Here is a 24,565-nt window from a genome sequence, read left to right as displayed (position 1 = left end):
GTTTTCAGGCATTGGGTTATTTGGCAAATCAGTTTTGGGCAAGTTGACTCTGAGCAACTTGGATGTCAAGACTTGAGCTTTGATCCTCACTCTCTGCCTCCTGGGTTGTGGCCTCTTGCAAGTCATTTCACTTCTCTGGGCCTCAGTTTGTATATCTGTGAAGGGGACACAATATGCATACCTTGGTGGGTTTTGTGCACAGTAAATGTCCTGGGTGTGAATTCTGTGGGGTGGCGTTGGGTTGGTGTCTGTGCTTAGGGTCTTGTTCTCTCCAGGAATCAGCTCCCTTCCCTGCTAAGCAGAGGCGGTTTACTTTGCCTTAGTAGCTCGCTCGATTCTTAAGCTTCTTGAGCATGGGAACCCTGCCAGACCCATTTTTATATTCTCTGTAGCATCTGGCACAAAATTTTGTACATGTTAAGTGATCAATAAAGATTTTAAAACATTTTCTGGATTTTATTGCACAGCTTTGGGGAAATGGTTGTGTTTGTGTACATAAATCCTGTTCGCCACGAGGGGGCACAGTAAGACTTCACATCTGGGCTCATCCAAGCTTCTAGAATGTGGAAGAATCCTTGATTCAAGGTAACATTTACTGAGAGATGATTTCTTTTCTGATCAGGAGAAAAACAACCCAATCCATCTGATTAATCTAAAGAACGTGCAGTGCCAGTTCTTCTCCTTCAACTGCAGCTTTGGAATTCATAAATTTCAATTGGGCACATTACAGTGGAAAGATACTTATTTTAATATGTTCTAAATGTTCTGTGAGCTGTAAAATATGCTTATATTAGTTTTGAAAAATTTACAGCCAGAGCAATTAAGTAAAATAAAACAATGACTCATAATTCCGCACCGCTGCTCTGTTTTCCTTCCCGATGGCCCCTTCCCGCCCTCCTGGGGAGCCCGCATGGATTTTTCATGGCTGTAATCCCAGCACGGATACCCTTTATATACTCTTTTCATTTCCCAGTGAGCTCGTTCGGCTTTACATGTTTGAACACCCACCGCACGTAAAGTAGAATTCAGACTTTGATGCCTTTTCTGAAGGCAAAGGCCAAGCGTGGTGTGTTTTACTAAACAGTGAACCTTCTCATCTGCCACACACAGGGGAAGCATACAGGGGCCCCTGCCAGACCCCGCAGAGGATTCCTAAGGGCACAGAACTCGTTTCCTCTTTCCGGGGACCTGCATCCATGCACAGGAACCTACAGTTAATACATGGAAGGTCTTCAAATATAATGTGTGGATTAGGTGGTATTTATTTACTTTTATGAAATAATTTGCTCTAGCAATTTTTTGAATAACAAACTTCCTTAAGGTTCTTTAAAAAAGCCCAACCCTTCTCAGTTTGGGTCGTGAACGTAATAGATGCTTATTGTAAAACACTCGGAAGAGGCGGAGCAGTGAAGTGCGAAGGAGAAAACAGAACTCATCGATGATCCGCACCTGAAGTCGCCTGGCCTGGGCCACCACCTTCCTGCCCGTCTTCATAGTTGGGCTTACTGCATGGTACATGTGGTTCTGAAATCTCCCCTGCCCTCACTGTCTCTTATAATGCGTACAAAGTGAGCTTTTTTTTTTTTTTTTTTTTTTTTTTCTCTTTTGTACTGGTGATTGAACTCAGGGGTGCTTAGCCAGTGAGCCACATCCCCAGCCCTTTTAATATTTTATTTTGAGACAGGGTCTTATTAAGTTGCTGAGGGCCTTGCTAAATCACCGAGGCTGGCTTTGAACTTGCGATACTCCTGCTTCAGCCTCCTGAGCTGCTGGGGTTACAGGCATGCGCCACTCTGCCCAGCTTAAGGTGAGTTTTTCTATCTCATTAAATTCTTTGGAGCTGGGACTGTAGCTCAGTGGTAGAGCACTGGCCCAGCATGTTCAAGGCCTGGGTTCTGCAACATAAACAAGCCAACCCTGAAAACATTCTTCAAATGTAGTTTAAACTTTGCTTCATCTTTTCCATATTGTTTCCTATAATTTCCTGCTTTCAATTTTTAAAGCAGCCAGTACTGTGTGAACATGGGTATATATAAAAGTTGCCTTTTTTGCTGCTTCAATGCAGTTAAAATGGGCTTTGGTTTACACTCAGGCTTTAGTTAATACCCTTGTGTGGTGAGTATGGCTTGAATAGATGAGTAGACTTTCAGTCTCATTTCATGTTGCTGCTTGGTAGCTGTGTGACTCTGGGAAAATTACTTAGTTTCTCTGATTCCCCAGTTCCTTGCTGGTAAAATGGGGATAATGGCCACCATTTAGGGTTGTTGCTGTGGATATGAGAGGAGATGATCTAGACCAGTGCATGACACAAGCTTGGGGCTAAAGAAATGTGTCCCTGGCTCCCGTGTGCCTTGCTGAGCACTCTCTGTAGGCTAGGCACAGCTCTGAGCTCCCATCGCTTTTCAGCAGGCTGGGAGCCAGGACTCTGCTCACTCCACTTTGCCGATGAAGAGGGTGAGGCTCAAGGAGGTCAAGGGCACACAGCTGGTAAAGATGGAGGCGAGATGGGAGCTGATACCCCACTCTGCTCCCCTGCCCGAGAATGGAGGGTAAGAGGCATCCCTGTGCCTAAGTGACTGCGGCTCCATCAGCCGCAAGTCCTGGTGCTTCTTCCGGGCGTGTGGGGAGCAGGGCGATTTCTGTGGTGGTCAGGATTTCTGTTTTTACGTGTCACAGGGTCCTTGGATTTGTCGTTGTCAGTGTGGCTGATTGTATCAAGTCCCTTAGACGTGCTCTGTGGAAAGTGGTAGATTCCACCTTCAATGACAAGGACTCGTGGATGTGAGTGCCAGACTGCGGGCTTAGTTCAGTTTTGAAAGAATTGTTCTTGGTGGATTTTAGGAAATGAGATTGAGAAATGATTCGATGTGTGGAGGAAGGCTCGTGGAGCCTCATGCAGATGACTGGCAATCTATTCCAGGCACGAGGCAGATCTGTGGGAAATGTGAGGCGCAGCTGGAAGGAGCTGGGGCTGTGTGGTGGGCGTCTGCTACTTGGGGAGTGAGTGATTAACAGCACATCGAGGGTAATTAGGTGAAGGCGAGGGGAGAATGGGCGTGCGTGCGCCCGGGCACGCCAGCACTTGCAGAGATCATTTGGTTCCTTCTTTCCTTGACAGAGGCCCAGAGAGGGGAAGGCGCTGGCCCTAGGACACACAGCTCTGAACACTGCTCCTCTCCCTTCTCACTTCCAGGGAAAGTTGAGAGTCATCTGAATTGTCCCAGAGGTGGCTGTAGTCTGGGTGACAGCCAGGCTGTCCAGCCTCTGGGAAGAGCTGTGAGCTTCTAAGCTGGAACTTTCCTGTCGTGGGAGGCGAAGTGTTTTTGACACTCTTCTGAAGTGAAAGTAGAGGACGATTTTGCAGCCAACAAATGAGACATTTCCCAGTTCCTCTTACCTTATGAGTCTGTGCCTTACACAGCCAGCCTGGGGTTGAAGGGGAGGAGGAAGCGGGCAGGGGCAGACCCCACTTGCTCTGTTGTCCGGATCTTCCCTCCGGGTAGCTGAGTGGTCTGGTGTACTTGGGGTGGGGCCCTGCGTGTGCACCTCTGGAGCCGAGGGTGGTGTGTGAAGCTATAGACTCTGCTTCGGAAGAAAGCCTTGGCCAGTCTCATCCAGTTGCATTCATTAAGGGAAGAAAAGAGTAATTTGGAAAAATGCTTTTAATGTAATTGAAAAAATGCAGATTGCAAAATTGGCGCGCTCGAGAGCTGTGGCAGTCTAGTGAAGTGTTTCTGCTGCTTTTAAAACTTGGAAGGCTCTTAAAGGTGCCTGTAGAGGGCCCGGCGTGGGCAAGGTGCTTTTTCTCCTTAAGAAATGATCGTTGTGGATTTAGTTTGTTTTATTATGAAAGTGGTAAAATTTGGGGGACAGTGCAGGAGAATGGCAGATGGGAAAGGATGAGCCACATCCGGTGCCGGTGCGGCGGTGGCCCCGGCCACGGTTCTGCCCCTCTCCCCCGCCTTGACCCGTGCGCACCTTCAGGTTCTCATCGCACCATTGGCATTTTATTTCATTGCCTGCCTTTAGAGAGCCCCTGGTGGTGTTGTCCCCTGAGGACAGGGCCTCGCCGCTCCATCCCTGGTCCTCACTGCTGGCCTCAGCTGCCTCTATCCACATTCTCTGCTGTCCTTCCTCAAGTGGCCTGGCTCTGGGGACGCCCCTCCCACGTCCCCTCCCTCCACAGGCTTCCTGAGGTTTCTTTAGAGGATAAAGGTCTGCCTCTGTCCTGCACCTGGAGTACCCTGGTCCAGGCCGACACGCAGGGAGGACCGGGGCTCTGCTTGGCCAGGGACCTGCCCCCTCCTGCCCCCCCCCCCATCCGTCTCCCTGCCCTCCTGCCCCACGCTCCCAGAAGAGTTCAGAGAGCCCTGCACCGTCCTGGTGGCCACAGCCTCCGTACCCTGGGACTCTGATTAGTGGATGTTACCAGATTGGGCTGGAGTTTCTCACTTTTTCTCTCTTATTTCCTGTATCTTTGTTTAATTTTTTTTCTGTGAAATTTCTTTTTAATTATTTTTTAAAATTTTATTTTCTACTTTTGCCATGAATACTTAAGTTTTAAAAGTTAATTTTTTTAACCTTCATTTTATTTATTTGTATGTGGTGCTGAGAATCGAACCCAGTGCCTCACATGTGCCAGGCAAGTGCTCTACCGCTGAGCCACAGCCCCAGCCCACTACAAGTTAAAATTTAAATTCAGAAAATATTGTTCTGTCAGTTTTACATTCCAAGAGCCATTACTTATTTTCTGAATGTTCTTTTATTAAATATAGCACATCATTTTTTCTTGTCTGTTTACAGAGTCCTTTCCTAGCTGTCTGAACTCTTGGGAAGTTTTCTCTGTTCTGTGAAATGCTTCTGTCCCTTTCTAGCTCCTGTGGTCTTTTTAGTTTTGGGATATGAGTTCTACACTGGAGCTTTGCTGCTGCTGTGATTTGGGAGGGAAGCCCCCAAAGCTGACTGGGGACTCATCCCAGTGGGCGGCCCAGGCGGGGTCTGGGGGTGCTTTCCCCAGCCCTGCTCGCGCTCCCTGTGCCGCAGCCTCTGTCCCCTGGCCCTCCCTCCGGCTTCGTCACTGCTCTGCATGGCTGTGCGGTGTCCTGTTGATGGCAGGCACCATCGTTTATGTGTGAAAGCGATTGCATCCCCTGGCCCTCCACGGCGACAGAGTTGCTGCTTTTCTTAATGTCTGCTAATTTAGTGGTACCTTGTTTGAGGACCAGATGAGTTCATTTATAGACCGCTCTTTCAGACCCAGGCTGGCACCTTGCGAATGCTAGACAACGCCTGTCATGGTCCCTGCCCATTAATCTCCTCAGGCCTGGCGATTCTCCTCTCCAGGCAATTTACATACTAACAGCATTGACCCTTTGTCATGGTCCACCTCCTCCCCCGGCCCCGTGCCTGGTTTGACTGAGTTTTGGTATTTATTAATTTTTCCTAGCCGGCAAAACCTAACCTCTTTTGTAGTCGAGTCTACGGACTTTGCCCTCTATAATTGTGCTGTGTGTCGGGAGTGTGGCATGCCGTCCCCACGCGCGATCTGATAAATAGTCACCTATATTTGACCTTCATCTAGCAGTGATTAGCTTGAGCCAGTTTCAATTCTTGTCACTGGGTGCAAGGCAGGCCGTGTGCCACCGTGATGAATGTGCTCCGGGTGCCAGGGATCGATCGGCATATTAAGGAGCAGTGCCGCTGTCCCCAGCAGCCCTGTTCCATGAACTCCCTGCACAGACGCTGGCTACTAATGATTTAAAGTGACCTTCCCGTCTGGCTTAATCCGCAGGGTACGAGTATGCTGTGGCTTCCCAAACCTTTCCTCAAACAAGAAATGTTGTTTTGACTATAAAAGAAATACCCATTATGGAAAAGACAGAAAGGTATAAAGAGGGGAAAAAAATTGCCCATCGTCTCTTTACCCAGAGGCAATGACTGTGGACTTTTGGGTATTTCCATCCTGTTTTGAAAACAAGAATAATTCAGCGTGGTCGAGCTCTGACTGTGTATCTAATTTTGCCCCCGCCCCCTGCAGCCGGTGTTTAATGCTGTATGATTTACTGCATCGGTTTCCAGTGTGGGCTGCAAACCCCGGGGGCTCAGACCCTTTCCGAGGGTCAAGACTATTTTCATAACAGCACCTAGAAGTTATTTGCCTTTTCAGTCTGCTTCTCTCATGAGTGCAGATGGAGTTTTCCAGAGGCTGCGAAGCGTGTGCTCTGGCATTGGATTAGATGCAGAAGCAGAGACGGCACCCACTGCCTGTATTAAGCCAGACGGGAACGGAGTCTGCAGAAATGTAAACAGTGCCTTCTCACTGACTTCCTTCGTCTTGGAAAATCTAGTTGTTGTTGTTTTTTAATAAATGTTATTTGTGTTAACATGTGGTGGGTTTGTTGTTACTTTTGCGTAATTAGTAAATATTCTTAAATGTCCTCCGTTATCTTTTCTGACCTGCTAAATATCAGTAGCTGTAACCCACATAACCTGCAGCTCCCCGGGGTTCTCTGTCATTTTAGACAGTGGGAAAGGGACCCAGCGCTCTGAAAAACCAGTTATTTACTTCTGTGATCCCATCTGGGGAGGGATGTAAATAACACATTGGTAAAGAGCATGTCACATCCCAACCCTGGGGCAAGTGAGTGGGTTCTGCCCAAACTGACAAAAGCCTGATCCTGGAGTCCAAGCTGCCATCAGTACCCCTGTCTCCTTCCTTCCTTTGTGAAAATGATCTGACTGTCATTTGACAGGATGGTGGGAAAAAAACCCTCCCAACTCCAGCACCAGATTATGACTGTCCTTGCCCCACCCGCCTGTCACTTTCTGGTGGGTTTGGGCTTGAGCTCTTTTCGGACACACAGCCCTGCAGCCTGCTTTCCCCCCAGCCCTGCCCACCACTACACCATCAGTCGCCTCTGTGTGGTTGGAGGGCCAGCGCTTTCCGCCGGTTCTGTGGTGCTCTATGGAGTTGATTAGCTGTAATTTACTTAGGCGCCCTTGGACACTTAGGTGGCTTCTAATTTTCGCTATCGTAGATAATGCTAAAGTGGTTATCTTCATGCATGAAACCCTTTTCTGTTGGATCATTTCTTTCGGACTGATTCCCAGAAGTGGGACTGCTGGGTCAAAGGATAGTTCATTTTCATGGGCCCAGGTATGTCTCCTGTCAGATTGCTTCCCAAAAGGGTTATGCCAATTTGCACTGCCACCGCAAAGCCTGTGTAATAACCAACTATTTTGCTTAACTATCATGCCTAGAATTTTCCCTTGGAGCCCCGAGGGGGCAAAGGGCCTTATCTAAGTGAGCACAATCTATAATTATTTAGACTAACACCAAAATTGCTTTCAGAACATTTTTAACCTGCTGGGTCTAGAATTCTAATTCGCATGCACGCTAATATTGAAAGTTCCACAAGCACACTTCCTCCCCCTCCTCACAGCGGGCTTACCCAGCCGGTAACTGTGAGAGATGAGAGCTTTTACAAACAGGAGTGGTCTCTTTCTGCTCTACTTGAAGTGTTATTTTGAAAGGTACAAAAATACAAATTAAAACACATTTTCATTGTAACCTTTGGTTAGAAAAGTTGTTTGTTTTCACCTGACCCCCTTTCATGTCTGCTCACCCTCATTCAAGTGTGTCCTGAAGCACACTGGCACCTTGGAGCCTCTCCATGGTGCCGTTAGCCTGGGGCGATGGCGGCTGTCCTCGGGTGTTGCCTGGGGACGGGGACTTGAATGTGCTTCTGTGGGCTCTGTGGACTGAGCAGGACCCAGGCAGGAAGTGTCATGAGGGAGAGCTTTCCCACACTCAGAACCAGAGCCCTGGGGAGCAGGCTGATAGGAGGGGAGCAGGCTTGAGTGTGGCTGCAGCCTGCGTCACTGGTGGGCTGGGGGATGCATGTGTCAGGCTGGGTCAGGTGGCAGCTCCCCCGTGCTCAGGACCAACATGGAGGCTGTGACGTGCTTGGAGAAAGCCCTGATGGCCCTGAGCTGGTTGCCCTCTGGGCCTTCTGAGGCTCAGCGAAGGTGACTGTGTGAAACCGCTCTGCAGGCTCTAAAGCCCTTACAAATGGAAGGTATTACCAAGAACTGCAGACCCGGTTTATTCTGTAATTGCCTCCTAAGCCGCCTTCTGAGCACATGAGGCTGGCAATGCAATTTGCCTTCAGTTGCCTGGCCTCACTGATGGAGCCTTCCTGTGGCGCCCGTCCAGCAGGCCTCTCGAGGCTCCTTGTGGTGTGGCTTCCTATTTTCCGGCTCAGCAACGTGACGTCGGCTAGTGGTGGTCGAGGTGTTGGACTTGGGTCCATTCATCTGATGAACCTGAGTCCCCTCCTGCCATACTGTGTTGCTGGGAATCCCTCAGTTCCTGCTCGAGGCTGGCTGTGGTGTGGACAGAGAGGGCTGCAGAGGCGGCCAGAGAGATGGTCGCGATGACAGTGTCAGAGGCCTGGTCTATTCATTTCTTTGTTTGTTTGTTTATCTCCTGACTGGCTACTCAGGGCAGACTTCAGAGTGAGAGTGTGACAGACCTCCAGGGACCACCTGTGTGGGACAGGGAGTCCAGAGGAGAGAGGGGTGTGTGTGGGGGGCAGCACCCTGTGGCACCCCCTGCAGGTGGTGGGGAAGGAGCAGAGGGCTGTCAGGTGCTTCTCCTGGGCCCATTGTTGGCTTTAGACCTGGACGGTCGGTGTGCGCAGCTGACCACTGCTTCCTTGTACAGGGCAGTCTTTGAGCTCGAGTCCCATTTTGAGGTCTGACCCCAGCCTTGCGCTATCTTTATGGTTCAGCATGAATTATTTCACTCTCTAGGCCTTAGTTTCCCCAAAAGAAAGTTAGGGACAGTTGTAGCATCCACCTGGGTCTTTAGAAGGTTGAACAAGAGAACTCATGGACAGCTCTTAGGAGAGTACAGGCCTCGGGCAGATATTACCTCTGTCAGTTGGTGCCATTGCGGCAACATCTTTGTGCTCAATTAATAGATGAGAAGACCAAGGGCCAGAAGGGGGGCATTGAAGGACATGGAGAACCAAGCAGAGAGCTGACCTTTGAACTCAGCCCCTCTTCCTTCTGCATTCTGGAACTGTTCTGAACACCTCCCTGCTAGGAAGCTCCAGAGGGTGGTTATGTGACTGATATGACTCTACATCTTTTTGGGTCTGCTCATCGCTAGATGATGGAGCACTTGCTAGGCTTCAGGATGGCGGGGAATGTGCTTATTCCCTGTGATCCCTCTAGTTCCTGGGAGAGACTGGGCACATAGTAGGTGACTGGAGGACACTTGAGAATGAATGAATAATTCTGCCTGCTCTGTCTCCCTGCTCTGACCACCCCATGAACCTCAGGGAATTGGAGATTCTCAGGTGGGCTCATCCACACTGCCCAACCCCATCCCTCACTTCAGTCCACACAGGTAGCACCCCATGACTCTGATTTGTTGAATATGACAGGTTTGCACAAGGGCCTTGGGAACTGTTCTGGGGGCTAAGTCCAAGTGATGATTGTTCCACTTCTGTTGAAACATTTGTGTTTATGCTCCCAGGTAATGTCTTGGGCTGAGGCTTGCAGCTGTGTGTTTGTTTATTACTTATTTATAAATCATAAATCCAGAAAGGATTTGAGGAAGCTTACCATAAAAGATACGAACACAGTAAAGCTGTTAAAATAAAATAGGCCATTAAAGCCACCCTGAAAAGAGAAGGAGCACATAAATCAAGTGCAGAGCTGACCCTTTGCCTACAGCAAGGCAGCTCCAAGGCTGGAGGCAAGGCTGACAACAGGAGTGGCCCCCGTGGGACCCTGGGGGCCCTGGCTGTGTGGTGAGATGTGGGTCTGAGAGGAGGCAGGGGCAGTTTTTGTGGGAGTCATCCCTGCTCATCCCGGGGCAGGAGCCCTCAAGCCTGCAGTCCCTGGGGCCAGGTTGCCTGGGCTGCTCTGCTCTTTCTGTGCCTCAGTTTCTTTCCTGATGTATGGCAGGATGGTAAGAACTGTCATTAGAATAAGTGTGGTGTTGGTTCTGGACCTGATCTGGGAGAGAGCCTTTGTGGTTCATCTGACCTGTGTGAGCTGTGAGTCTTGCTACCAGGCAGACAGCTCAAGTCCTTGACTCAGACTGCTGGTTCAGAGGCAGCGGGGAGGGGTGTCAGGATGGGGTCTCCCGTGTGCCCTCAGCCCTGTCTGCATTGACACTGCTGAGTGTGGCCTGTTCATTACTGTTTAAAAACACTCACGGAGTTTCAAGTAAAGGGAACATACTTTTTAATTATTTCCCTGCTTGTCTCCAGCAATGTTGTTGTCAAGGAAACCAAAACCTTTGAAAAGCTTTTCGGTCTCAGGTCGAGAGAGGACCCTTGTGCAGCGCTTATGCTATCTGTGGGCCTGGAGTGTGGTTCACGATGGAGTCTGTTCTTTCAGAGGGGGGCTTGCTTACTTTCCTTCCCACAAACAGAGCCTTCCGGCCTTTTTATAGAAGAGCGAAGGCTGTTACTAGTATTTTCTTTTTGAAAGAATTGCCTGCATTCTTGACCATAATATTTCCTTCCTCCAGCATCTGTGGTGAGACAGGGGTGCTAGGCTGGCAGAGGGGTACAGAGACGGGTGTGGTGTCACCACCTCCCTAGGGAGGAAGCAGCAGGAGGGTCAGGGCAAATCATGGCTGCTCGTAGGGTGGAGGTTAGGATGCTCTGGGCATGTAGAGCAGGGTCGCAGAGGCTGGGAGGCTTGCAGGGAGGCCACAGAGCCCCCCTCCGCCCTTCCTCCCATGTCCCGGCTTAGAGGGAGGGGCTGATGCACTGTGAGTCCATGGTTCCCTCCGGCTGCAGGAGTGCAGCTTTCACTGTAATTGTCGCCAGCATTCCAGTAAAACTTTATGATAGGTTAACCCCGTTGAGGGCACTGGTTTTATATGAAAAAGATAAATCATTGTTAGAAACGCAGGAGTCTTACTTTCAAACAGCCCTTGTTATTTTTCTTGTAAAACTTTAAAAAATAATTTCAGGTTTATAGAAGAGTTGTAAAAATAATACAGAGAGTTCCCACATAGCCTCCACCCTCCACCCGCTTCCCCTGATGCTGACACTCTGCGTAACCCTGATAGCACTTGTCCAGCTAGGGATAAGCATCCCTGCAGCTCTGTCAGCTGTGGATCTGGACTCCATCTGGCCTTCTCAGTTCCCCACCAGTGCTCCTTCTGCCACGGATTCCGTTCATGGTGGCGTGTTGCAGGTCAAGGGCTCTTGTCATTACGGAACATGATTTGTTTTGGGGGTGATGGGGAGGAATAGACTGGAGCTTGTCCTGGCTGCTTACTCTTGAGTTGCCTGTGCTGCGCCCCCCACCCGGCCCCTGGCTGACATCCCTTGTCATGGGGACCAGAGAGACCAGGATGCCCTCACCAAGTTCAGACTGGGTAGTGCCTGCTTCTTAAGACCTGTTTTTCCCTGAACCACGAACCAGACCTGTGGGTTGCACCGTGAGGGGCTGGGAACTCATTGATGAAGTCTTTGGTGCCTTGTCCTTGATGGTGGCTGGGTGCCTATAGGAGTCATCTCATTCTTTTTCTTTTTTCCTTTTGGTTTAACCCGGCCGACCTTTTGGGCTAACGTTGACATTATTCAGAGTCTGGAGTTAGACTGCTCACCGTGCTGATGTTTTTACACAGCTTTCCTGGGGTTTGTTAATTGAGTGTGTCTGGAGGCAGCAACTGAGAGTTGACACTTGTGTGTTTAATGAGTGAAATGAGAGCGTTCTTTGCACATGGATAGATGCCCATGTGTCTCTGAGCAACTGCCCCACTCCCCTCCCTCCCTCCCTTCTCCCCCTTCCTCTCCTTTCTCTCTTATTCTTTCTCTCTTTTTCTCCACTCCCTGCCCACACCCCTGCTTGCCCCTGGCCCTCCACCTCCACCTGTCTCTTTCTTCCTTTGCTCTTCCTCCTTTCTGGCTCCCTTCCTCCCTCCCTCTTCATTTCCAATTCCCTTCTTCCATTCCTTTCCCAGCAACAGGCCAGTGAAGCTGTTGCCACGGAGACGGAAGCCTAGCAGAAGCTGTGCTCTGCTTTCCCAGTGCTTCTCAGGATGATGATGACGCAGATCATGTTCACTTCTAGAACCAGCTAAGCCCTGGCCTGAGGCCTCTGGGGGCACTTCATCTTCCAAAGGCCAAACTGATGCCTCAGCTCATAATTCTGTTCAGTAGATGGTCATTTTTCATTTGAAAACTTCAAAATTTGACAAATTCACTTCTCTGTTGTTCCTGAAGATTGGTTTCCACCGGTGTGAAAAAGACTTCTGCATGTACTTACGCCAGCTGAGGGGACCAGTGAGGGGAGGGAGCGCAGGGCCCACCAAAGCCCGTTGCCTGTTGGGAAGGGTTGTGCACCTTTGTAAAATCATGGGGGGAGGGAATGATTGCTTTTTTTTTTTTTTTTCTTTGAGAGCAGGTACTGTTTTATTAACTGACTGGATTACAAATATACTGTGGTGGACACCTTAGTCCATCCTTCTAATAAGCCTGTTGATCTGTCTTCCCTGTTGCCAGCATCTCCACCTTCTACAAAATGGGTGCTTTTTTTCTTCATTCCACCTCTTGGAGAAGATTATTTGAAGGGCCCCAGGAAGTTATTTGCTTCTTTGAAGCGTTTTCCAACAGTGTAGATCTCATGAATCAGAACCTCCACGCAGATGATGCCATATTTACCAAGAGGTTGTACGATCAAAGCGTCATCTGTCAAGGCAGCTTGTTTCTTACTGATTTTGCCATGGCCATGCTTGTAGATGAGTCCATTCACTGACTTCAGGTTTGGGTACCCCATGCAATGCATGGTGCCGCGATCCTCAGAATGTTAATTGAAGCCTTGTTGAGCTTCACGAAGGTGCCGTTGGAGATGTGACGAAAGCAAAGAAGTTGTAACACCTTACGAACCTGTGGGCTCACACCATTAATGTCTCTGATCCTGACGACAAATGCCAGTTTGGGTTCTGCAGGTACATAGAAGTTGCCAGCTTTTCTTGCCATCCTAGCCATTCAAATCTCCGTTTGGTACAGCTGTCTGTATTCCTTGTGGAATGCTTGGCTTTTTCATAGATAAGCTGCTTCTTTGCCTTTTGAAGCATCTTTTGGGCAGACTTCTTCCGCAGGCACTTTACCTTCAGCTCTGCATAATTCCTTCACTTTTTCTTAAGGGTTTCTGGCCCAGTAGGAACCTTCTTTTTCTTTGGCACTCTCCATGGTTCCAGCCAGAAAAAGAGCCGAGTGATTGCTTTTAAAGGATGTGGGGGAAGAGAAGTCTTGTTGGGGCCTTAAAAAACTTCGGATTCTTAGTTTTATTCAATAGGTGTCCAGAGAGGCCTTTCTAGTTCCAACATTGAGTGGGGCCAGGAGGGTGCAAAGCCTGTGCCCTGCAGGGACATCCTGGCCTATTTGTCAGTGATGGGGGAGTCCAGCTGTTGTCGCCTGCCGAAGATCTGCCTGCATGCATGATAACTAGGCTTTGAGGCCCCTCGAGGGCGACTCCGTCCTTGTTTTGATAGGGGCCTGGCTTGTTGGCATTAGCTAGGATTTGGAGTTTTGCCACTCAGCCAACACCAGCTAATAGCCCAGTAGGGAAAGAGTTAGCTCCTGGATTCCTTTTAAGTTAGTCCTTATTCCCAGAGGTAACTTTGTTTAATAAAAACCTTAAGCCTTTATTACTGCACTTATGGGCACCCTGGCTATAGGATGTAAAAATAAGACTTATAAAATTCAAACATTATTTGTGAAAATGCAAAAACATTCTCATTAATACAGGGTGTGATAAAAAGCCTGGCACTTTCCGTCTGTGCCTAAATGCTCTTTCTGCACTGGGTCTTTTCATTTTCATAATCACCTCGAGCATACTTAAGCGTAGCCCTTTGAGAGGTGAATTTCAAGGGAGGACGCTCTGGTGTGTGAATAACTTTACAACTACCCACAGTGTCTCCAGCCAGTTGCTGTGACTTAAGTCGATAATGGACCACACGCAGCAGTCACTAATGGTGATGATCTGGGAGTGTTTTGTTATTGTTTTTATTTTAGAAGAAAGGTTTGAAATTAGCATAGTAAATCTCTGTGGGATCTTGGCAAATAAAAGAATATTCACGGTAAAAACAACTTTCAGGAAAGATGTATGGTGATGAATAAAACATCAGTGAGTGAAAATAAGCGTGTTTAATTATTCAAGTAGAAGTAGTAATTTAAACTAATTATTGCTTGTGGATTTCATAATTCAGTTTTTGTCTTGCAATAATATTTCCTCTGGGCCTCTGGGGTGCGTTGGCGGCTGCTAGCCTGTTCCTGGGATGGCGAGGTCTCCTGCCTCCCTGGAGGCTACAGTGAGCCAGCCAGCGTGGGGTCTGGTCCCTGCATTTGCTTCCACCAGGGCCTCTTGGCGCTGCCTAATTTAGCATCCCCTGTTAATCACCCCTTCTCTGGTTGATTCTGGAGGCTCAGACCACTGCTGCCATTGATCTCTAAGTGGCTTGGTGGCTGGCCTGCTTCCCCCACCCCAGTGTCCCTAGGCTTCCCTGGCAAGGGTGACTCTGAGCACCCTGCCCAAATCCCCACAAGGCAGGTCCTTGCCTTTAGGCTGCCTCAGGTTAGGTCTCCTCCGGGAGGAACCCCTTGCCCCACTGCTGGAATCTAGTTCTCCACCAGAGCTTTGTACCAACAGGTTCTGCAGTCTCTTAAAATTTTGTTTTTTCTTTTTGGGGCTTCTTTTTACTTTGTTTCCAGTTTTGGAGGGACAAGAATCACCTGGAGGAATGGAAGAGTACTAGAAGGTGTTAGACGCAGGGGCGATTGAGTGTCTCCAGGGCTACCCAGACCCCCACCCGCGGTTCCCACCCACCCGTGACCCTCTGTGCTCTCTTCTCAGGCCCCTTCACTCTGGAATTCCTGGGATTGGATGTCACTTTTTTAAAAAAATTTTTTTTAGTTGTATATGGACACAGTAAGTTATTTTTTATTCATTTTAAAAAAATGTGGTGCTGAGGATCGAACCCAGTGCCTCACGCTTGCTAGGCAAATCCTCTACCCCTAAGCCACAGTCACAGCCCCATCTGGACGTCACTCTTGGTGTGTATGCTGAGAGGGGCGCCCTCCTGGGGTATGGCCGGCACAAGCAGGTGTGGATGGGGAGGAGTAAGTGCTGAAAGTACTTTGGCTCAGTCGTGCGAGGCTTTTAAAACCCAGTCATTACTGCTGCTCCCGTGAATGCCTGTGAGGGCGCGGGAGGCTTTCTGAACCTCTTATTCACTAATGCTGCCTGAAACAGATCTTGACAATTCAGGTGAGTTATTATTCTGCCCCTCAGAAGGTAAAAGGAGAGCTTTCTGTTTGTAACTTCTTCTTCCCAAGTGCCCTCTGTCAAAAGGTAGTGACATGTGACAGCCGTTATTACCTTGGTATAATCATGTACCAGCCATCTCGTGCCCCGACGCTTTCCATCCATCATGTTGGAAGGATCACCTTTATTTAAGATGCTTTTCCCCCTTTCCTTTGTTATTACTTTTTTCTTAAAAAAAAAAAAACAAAAAAACAAAAAAAACCAAAAACCAACCTGACATTATAGGAATGTTCTGGCTGAGGAGTGACTCATTTCTCTGTAGGTTATTGCTGTGGACAGGGATGAGACAGGTGGGACCTGGGGGTGGATGGAGTGATGAGCCAGACTGTCAGGGGCCAGAGGTCCACATGTGGTTCTGTTGCTTACCAGCTGAGGTCCTGGGTAGTCTTTGGTCGTTGGTTTCCTCATTTGGAAAACATGGAGGTTTAGCCGTGATCTCTGAGGCTCTTTAAAGCCGAGTAGTTGTGTGATCTCCAACCTGGCTTAGTGTGGTGAGGCAATGAGAGGATTACAGGTGGCCCCTGAACCCTTCCTGCAGAGGAGTTGGCATGAATTCATGATTCCGCATCGATGTTCTCTCCCTGTGACCTCCAGAGGATGTCATTAAGCCAGCAGACAAAAAGTTCCCAATGGCTTGCAGCTACTGTGGAGCACAGCCATAGGTTCCCATTACATGCCATGGGTCAAGGACAGTAGGTTGGAGGTGCTGGGGACCTCCATGTGGCCAGAGTGCCAAGGCACCTGTCCATGCTCGTGCCTCCCTGAGATGCATTCACATCAGTCCATCATCACAAGCTTGTGTTCATGGCTTGTTTTACATCTTATGTCCCCTTTGGTTCTTTAACCAGGCCCAACACTGATGTTATGAATAATTTTTAAACCAAAGTGTCTTGCGAGTCTGTGGTTTTCCTGGATGGCTTAACTGTGGTAAACGCCAGTCCTGTCTTTCTCTCTTAGTAAAGTCATCTATGAGGACGAGGCCTCCTTGTACTGTGAGGAGGACATCCTTGGGTGGCGAGTAGCCAACAGCTGAGTCTTGTTGCATCTGTGACCCTGTCTTGCCTACCCCACGGCTTTCGTATCAGAAGTGCCTGACAAATTGTCATTGAGTTGAATTTAAATACCCCATGTGGATTTATCTGATCTCTCCTGTTTGATTGTAAGCTTCTATGGGAGAAGAGATCATTCTTCCTTGTTTCTTTGAAAAAATAATTTTAGGAATGGAAGTTTGTAAATTTGGCAGATAATTCAAAAGAAATAAAAGAATGTACACAGAAAAATGTGCCCCTCTGCCTTCACCAGGTCCTGTGCCCTGATGCTGGGGAGTCCTACCTGCTACCTCTTTGTATCTAGGGTCACCCTGCCCTGCTGCAGGAAGCAGAGCTGACCTGGGCTGCATTGAATTTGAGTGCCTGGCTGCCTTTCCTGACAAAGCATGTATGGTTAGGTGTTGGGGAGTGAGTCGGAGGTGAAAGCCTTTAGAATTGTGGGGTCCCTGGGACTCCCAGGAAGGAGCTGGGCAGCCTTGTATTTGAGCTCGGGCTGTCTCCGGCCTAGGCCTGGGGAGGACCCCTGCCGCTCCCCAGCTGTTTTGTGAGCAGTGGGGCTGGCTAGCCTGCAGGACAGTTGTGCCGGGTCAGCAAAATGGCAGCCCAGAGCAACACCTGGAGTGTAGCACAGGCCAAACAACTTTTGGTTCCTGTCCTGTGTTTAACATTAAAGATGAAAAATAAATATGTATCCTTTTGAAATGATAATGTAAAATCAATGCAGAGGTGTGATTCCATTAATAGATTGCTGATTAACTCAACTTTTCAGGAGCCCATTTGTTGCCCAGAGTGAGGCTGGCTGGAGGGCAGCGGAGCTGGAATGGCAAGCCTGCTCTTCTAATTGAAATGCACGTAAGGTGCTTGGCCCTCAGACTTCCATCGGGATGATTGCAGGGATCAATATTCCAGTTCGCTTGGCTGGCAGCTTCCAGGGAATAAGAATGGATGATGGGCCCAGGGAAGCACTGCCAGACAGAGCATTAAGTTAATGCCCGTTTGCCAGTTTCTGATGTGCCTGATGGAGTGCCCCGAGGAAGACGGGTGTTGTTGGCACAGACTCCCAGGCCATGTCCGCTTCACCAGAGCTCCAGGTGGCTGGCTCCCTGAGGTCCACTTTTGGTAGCTGTGGGTTCTCACATCTGCTCAGTTCCCACCATGCACCCAGCACAGTATGGGCATCACACATGGCCTGTTCTCCTGAAACCCCTGAGGTGCTGACGGCATGCCTGTCCTGCCGATGGGGACCTGGGGCTCAGAGGGTCCAGGGTACGGTGCTAGAAGGTGGCAAAGCTGGGACTAGAGTACAAGAGTTGCTGGCTTCCAAAGCCTGTGTTCTGTCCACTCTGTCTTGCTGCCCAGGAGAAGTAAGTCAGAGGTTCGGAAACTTGTTTCCCTGGAGAATTGGGGACAGTGAGTGCTGGCCTGCTGACGCTGAGTCCACCATTGACAGTCTGTCTCTCATGCTGGTTCTCCTTTGACCTTGTGATGGTGAGCAGTGCCCCTCTTCTGGCATGCCTGGCTAGGAAATGGGCTGTGCAAGGAGGGCCTACACTTTCAGGAAAGTAGGTCTGCAGGACACTTTAAGGAAGGGTGAATCCTTCCTATCTCTCTAGTGCTTCCTCCTAGGAGTAGAGTCCACTGGAGGTTTGGGACCTGGGGCTTCATTGTATGTGCAAGTATCCCTTCTACATCCTTTTGCTGACTGAGAGAAGTTGATCTAGACATTTCCCTACGGCCAAGATCCTGATTCCAACAAGCCAAGCATATACTTGTCTCCTCCTGTCTATACTCGCCCTGCAGCTGTGACCTTGCTGGGATCATCCTGCCTATGAGAGACAGCAGCCCTTCCTTTCATGTTCCAGTGTCTAAACTTGGCCTTGATGCAGTTGGGGTCTTCTTCTTGACCCTCCTAACTGGCCTCCTCGTGCTCACCTTGTCTTTTTTTGCGCTGAAAGAATCAATCCTCTTGCCACTGTCCCTGTGCTTTTTAGTTTTGGAAAGTGGCTGCTGCAGCTGAACTGGGAGCTTAAGCCTTAGGGAGAGCTGAACCAGGAGCCTGGGAATCCCCTCTGTGCCGTCTTCCAGAGGCTCCGGGGTCCTGGTCAGGACCAAGGCTGGAGGGGTCGGGTAGGCCGGGCTGCCTGGATGGTTGGGAATGCTGCTGCACATCCTCACCATCACCTGTTTAGACTCCGCCCTGCCTTTGTTTTCACTTGGAGGAATGGACACTTGTTCTGGAACCCTCTGCATGGAGGGAGGCCTGCATGAGCAGGACTGTTTGTGAGGGGCAGGCAGAGTCTGTACCTGGGAGGAGGTGGGAGGTGTGCAGGCCTGGCTTTCTGCTGTGGGCATCGGTACTGGCAGCCACTCTCCTTGGGCCGCATGCTTGGTGGTCCAGGCTTAGCAGTACTCGCTCGTAGAACATTTTAGTGAAGGGCTGATGGTGAAGCTTAAGGGAAGTGGCTGTGCACGGTCTTGAGCTTCTCGGGTACTTCCGTGGGGCACACAGAGATTGTACAGTCTGTTTCATTTCATGCTCACCAGGTGCAGCTCAGGCTCCCTGGATATACAGTGCAGGTGCTGGGTGGACATCTGAGTTGTGGGCCAGCAGACGACTGAGTGAGGACCCCAAGGGGCAGATGGAAATGTGAGTTGAAGACAGCAGTGATTCTGTCCATGGCTGTCTACTTCGTCCTTGCTCTTGTGACTGCTAGGAGAGGCAAGGTGTGGGCTAGAGCCCATGTCAGGGCTGCTTCTGTGGAGACACCCCTTGTAGAAGAGTCTAGAAGAGTCTGATGAAGTCCATGTGTGGGCTGAGTGCAGTTAACGTCTTCATGATAACCAGAGGGTTTCTGAGAGTTTAGGTATTGATAAATATTTGGTACGCACCTATTTAATTTGTATTGTGTCCTATATTCCTGAGAAGTTGCTTTCAGATTCTTAGTGATGAGCTCACATTTTGGGGGTAATTGTCCTTCTTTGACATTAATAACCCCGTTTACTCAGGTCCCCACCCCTCAGAGTCCGGGAGGCAGTGAGGAAAAGCTTTCCTTCAGAGCCCTCCCAGTCCCCCAGCTCAGGGAACATGGCAATTAGGACCCAGTGGTGTGGGGTTGTAGCAGGGGCTGGCGGTCAGCGGTGGGGCTGGGTAGATGGCTTTAGACTCTTCTGCTCCATCTTCAGGGTGCCCTGTTGGAAGCTACTGCATTCCTAGTGCAGTTTGTGCTGCTGGCTGCGTATTACATGCAAATCAAAGAAAATCTTCAGGCCACTAACCCCAGGAGCTCTGCAGGCTTTAGAGGCAGCTCTCTCACAAAGCATAAAATGTTAAAGAGCAAGGAACATAGTATCACACTGTAGTGTCCAAACAGACCCTGACACCCAGTTTTGCTAGGTTGAGTCTTGGTGCCAGAGATTGGGATGGGAATGGAGAGACAGCCAGTCTCTCCCTTGAGAGCTGTGGGTCAGAGTGTGCAGGGCCTTCCAGGCAATTAAGGTCAAGAAGGGTTATAGGGTCATAGGAGGACCTTTGGCTCTGATTCTGGTGAGGGTGGAAGAGGACATATGGACTGGTCCGGGGGGCAGGGAAGGGACTGTGGGCAGACTGAGGGTCATGGGAGGCAAGAGCATGGATGCCTGCCCACGAGGAATAGGGAGCTTGTGATGGACTGGTGATGGCAGTGGTCATGGGTAGGTAGGGTGATGGCAGTGGTCATGAGGGGGCAGTGATGGCAGTCGTCGTGGGTGTATGGTGATAGCAATGGCTGTTGGGGTGGTGGTGATGGCCGTGGTCATAGGGGGTTACTGGTGATAGCAGTGGCCACTGGGGTGGTGGTGGTGATGATGGTGGTGGTGGCCATGGCGGGGGCAATGGCAGTGGCCATGTGGGGGTGGTGATGGCAGTGGTCATGGCGGGGTGGTGATGGCAGTTGTTTTGGATGACTGCTGACAGCAATGGCTGTTGGGGTGTGGTGATGGCAGTGTCATGGGGGGGGCCATGTTGGCAGTTGTGGGTGGCTGGTGTTGGCATGGCTGTTGGGGCAGTGGTTATGACAGTTGTGGGGGGTTACTGGTGATAGTAATGGCTATTGGGGTGGTGGTCATGGTGATGGCAGTGGCCATGGGGGTGTTGATGATGAGCAAGTGGCCATGGGTGGCTGATGGTAGCAGTGGTCTGCAGTGGGGGGTTGGGACTTCTGAGGCAGGGGGTGGATCTGGAGTTTTCCTGTAGGAACTGGGAACATGGAAAGTCCATGAATTTGTGTGCTTGGAACTGGAGGGGGCCGCCCTAGGGAGACCTCTTACCAGGCTGCATGATGATCTGGGCCTGAAGACAGGCGGGTGGTGACAAGGTTGTGTTGGCCCCAGCTCCAGATAGCTCTGCCATTATTCCCTTTCTTCCTATAGACTCTCATGATTTGAGTATAAATGTAGTTAAAATTTAGGGGCTTAGAAAATCCTGTGTTTATTGAAAACCTACTTATTTTGCATACTGAATATTGAATTTCAATATTGCTCAGCCCTGTGTGGTGGGTGTTAATATGGAAGAAAGCTGCGATGCGGGAGGATCATGTTCTTTATGGGAGGACCTGTGCCCACCAGGGTCTGGGCTGGCACCCCCACCCTCTCAGTGCTGTCTCCTTTCCCTCCAGGCCCCCCTTGCCACCCCACCCGCCTCCAAAGCTGGAGGTGAACTGGGGGGTTATGAATATTTACGCAGGCTGCCGGGGGCCTGGTGACGCAGCTGAGAGCCACGCAGTGTTTGGTGACTCATCAGACCTTTTCCAAACACTTGTGATATTTTGCTCCTCTGAAGGGACCAAAGTAATTACCAGCTAACGATAGCAGATGACGCCGAGGAGGCGCAGACCTTCCGGATTGTCTTTTCTGTGCCTGGAGTGTTTTTTTTTTTAAATTTTAATATATGTGAATTATTTTCTCTTTAATAATGTTTGTTTTCTTCTGATTATTAAAATAATGTATGCACATTGAAGAAAGTACATAAATGCATTAAATAGGAAATAAAATGCATGAATTATTTTTCTATTACAGTCTTATTAAGGATGTTTTGCTTGTTGTGCAAAGGCAACTTGGAGCATTGGACTCATTTTATTGCAGGGCTTGTTGAGGTCAGGGGTTTGTAGCTGTGCTTTGGGTTCTCCAAGGGCTCCCTGGAAACCCTTGGGGACTGCCTCCAGGGAAGGGCAGCCGAGGGGCTTGAGAACCCCAGTTCCCTGCCTGCACACAGCTCTGATGCTCTCCACTTCATGACTGGGCTCATGGCTGCCTCGGGCCACTTGCCCTGCAGCTTGAGACTTGGTGATCCAGCTGTCTCTCACTTTATAGGCGAGGAGCCCCAGGCCATTGGGGAGATGTGGCTGGCCCAAGGCAACATGGTGGCTTGGGGCTAGTCTTCATGCTTTCTGACTCTGTGCTGCCTTTCAGAATATGAATCAGCTAGAAATATCGGCAGTCTAGCTTGAATGTCATTGTCACAAGCCATGTTGCCATACAGAAACCCCTAGGAAACTGATCGAGGGACCCCAAAGGGCTTCATTTTGAGGGCAGGGGAGATCTCAGACTAGCCGACACTTGAAAAGATGAAAAGTAAAAGCCTCATCATTGTTGTTAGGTGCACAAAGGAGGAGAAATTGCTCTGGGTGATCCCTGGTTGTATGAATAATGAGAAGAAATTAAGTAAAGGGCGCGTTTCCTGACACTGATGTATTAGAACACGGAGTAACTTTCTACAGGAAATTGGAACAGGGATCCCTTGAAATTGAATTTGAGGCTGTGAATAGCAAACCTACGCTGGCCCTGTGTGTCCTAATGCAAGTTAAGTAAGCAGTTTCCCGGGTAAGAGTTAAGTACGTTAGGGAGACAGGTTAACGTCGAGGCCAACACGGCGCAAGTTAATAAATTGCCTCTCCCGCCCCATGCTGTCTGTGAAGACGCGGAAGAGTAATTTGCTTCCTGTGGAGCTGCTCCAGAATCTGCAGACTGATTTTATTAGATTTTTGGCCCAATACATTTGTTCCCTCTCATTGGTTTTGTTGATAATAATTACCCTCCCCCCTCCATCTCTCCATGGATCTCTCTTGATTTTAATTGTTTGCAGTAACTGCAAAAGCTTACCATTTTAGAAAATAGGTGTTTTAAAGGAAGAATACTTTAGGCCAGAGCCCTTCCGAGTTTCTAGAGGGAGAAACTCTATGGTCATGCCGTGCAAGGCAAGGTTTGTCCTCAGATCATCCCTTATAGAGGGGTGTTTCCTTTACATTTGGGTCTTGGAATTGTCTCAAATTATAGTACACTCTTGGCTTTGTACCAGAGACTTAAGTGGGCCTTTTGATACCTTGTCCACAAAACAGAGTCAAGACTCTAAAGTGGCATAGGGACTGGCAGCCACTGAGGTCAGGAAAAAGCCAGAGTTTCCTTCAAGCCACACATCAGAACAGGTCCTGGCCTCAGGGAGGCCTCTGGTGACCTCCTTCCTGGGTCCCGCTTGGCCCGTGTGCAGGAATACCAGGGCCTGCCTCCCTCACTGAGCTGCTGCCACGGGCTAGGCACCGCATAAGCACCCAGCTCACAGCCCAACGAATTCACTCATTAACAGGGTGATTTTTCAGCTGCAAAGTTGAATTTCCTGGGAAATAGGAAACAGTGGCTGGCTGGGTCGGGGAGAACCCAAGGAGAAGATAACTTGCAAGCCCAGAGGTGAAGCCTGAGAAAGACCTGGGCTGCTCTGAGGGCCCAGCACCTGCACCGACTGGGAGGAGCATGGTGTGGGGAGCGGCGGAAGGCACGTCAAGGTGCCTGCAGTTTATCCCTCATGGAGGGGTTTTCCTTTATAATTTGGGTCTTTAAGAATTTTCTCAAATTATAGTGTACTCTGGATTTTATACCACAAAGTCGAGCGGGTCTTTTGAGAACTTGTCTGATTCGTTGCAGCTGTTCACCCATCATGCAGACTGCCTCTGGTAAACCCCCGTAGCGGTAAAGTCAGTTTCTGAAGGCCATTTTGCCTTGTAATGTGCTTGAACCCCAGCTTTCCAGCTCTGCAATGCTGGGTGAGTGACCAACGCTTTAGGATTTATTTAAAATGAAATGGAAAGCTACTGAAGGTTTTTGACTTAAAAAAAAAAATAAGTTAGCTTTATAGGGGTATAGTTTACTTACAGTAAAATGCACCAGTTTTCAGAGAACCGTTGGTTGTGTTTTGACAAATCTTTACACTTGTGTAACTAACCATCACCCTTGTCAAGAGGCAGAATGTTTCCACTGCCCCAGAATGTTGCTAGTGTCCTTTACCAATCATTCTCTCTCTTCCCAGCCCAGCCGTAGGCAGCACAGATCTGTTTTCTGTCATTGTAGATTAGTTTGGTCTGTTCTAGAATTTCATATAAATGGAATCATGCAGCACAGTCTTTTGTGTCTGGCTTCTTTCACTTACTGCTTTTGACATTCATTCATCCATATTATCTGTTATTCAGGAGAACATTCCTTTTTATTGCTGAATAGTATTCCATTGTATGAAAGTATCACGATTTGTTTATCCATTCTTCTGTTGATGGACATTTGGTTGGTTTCCAGTTAGGGGTTAGCAGAGATGCTACTTTTCTGAACACTGGCGTTGATATCTGTTTCCCTTTCTCTTAGGTAGATGTTTAGAGGAACTGTGAGGTTGTATGGTGACTGTATGTTCAGTGTATGAGAAACTGCCTTCTCTGAGCAGGGAAGTGACACCACTTTATTTACATCTTCAGAAGGTCCCTTTATTTCTGGGTGGAGGGCAGATTGTAGCGGGGCTAGAATGGAGTATGAGAGCAGTGAGGGACAGGTGCAGGTGTCAGGTAAGGGAGGCCAGTGGCTAAATGGAGACAACAGGGGCTACCAGTGGGAAGGGCTGGCTTTGAATGGTGACTTGGGGATGGAATGGCTGGGGCTTGGTGTTGGATTGGCTGGTGTGGGAGTCAGAGACAATTTCAGGCTTTACTTAAGTTGCTAAGAATAAGTTGACACTTGCTGTGGTTTGATTGTCCTCCAAAGGTTCACATGCTGGAAGCTTGGTCCTCAGTTGGTGGTGTTGAGGTTGGTCATCATCTTTAAGGGTAGGGCCTCATGGGAGGTGGCTAGGTAGCCTGATCCTCTGA

General features: G+C 49.2%; 1 protein-coding gene and 1 pseudogene across 3 annotated transcripts in view; one reads left to right on the top strand and one right to left on the bottom strand.

The window, feature by feature from the left end:
- Window positions 1–24,565, top strand: part of WDR25 (WD repeat domain 25) — a 136,842-nt gene that overhangs the window by 4,382 nt on the left and 107,895 nt on the right. The window lies entirely within an intron of this gene.
- LOC306653601 (large ribosomal subunit protein uL30-like) lies at window positions 12,466–14,383 on the bottom strand (annotated as a pseudogene). Its single transcript has one exon. The product of its transcript is annotated as a large ribosomal subunit protein uL30-like (transcript).

Source organism: Sciurus vulgaris, assembly GCF_902686455.1.
Source record: "Sciurus vulgaris genome assembly, chromosome: 2".
Lineage (NCBI taxonomy): Eukaryota > Metazoa > Chordata > Mammalia > Rodentia > Sciuridae > Sciurus > Sciurus vulgaris.
The sequence above is the reverse complement of the archived record's forward strand: the minus strand, read 5'-3'. Positions and strand labels throughout refer to the sequence as shown.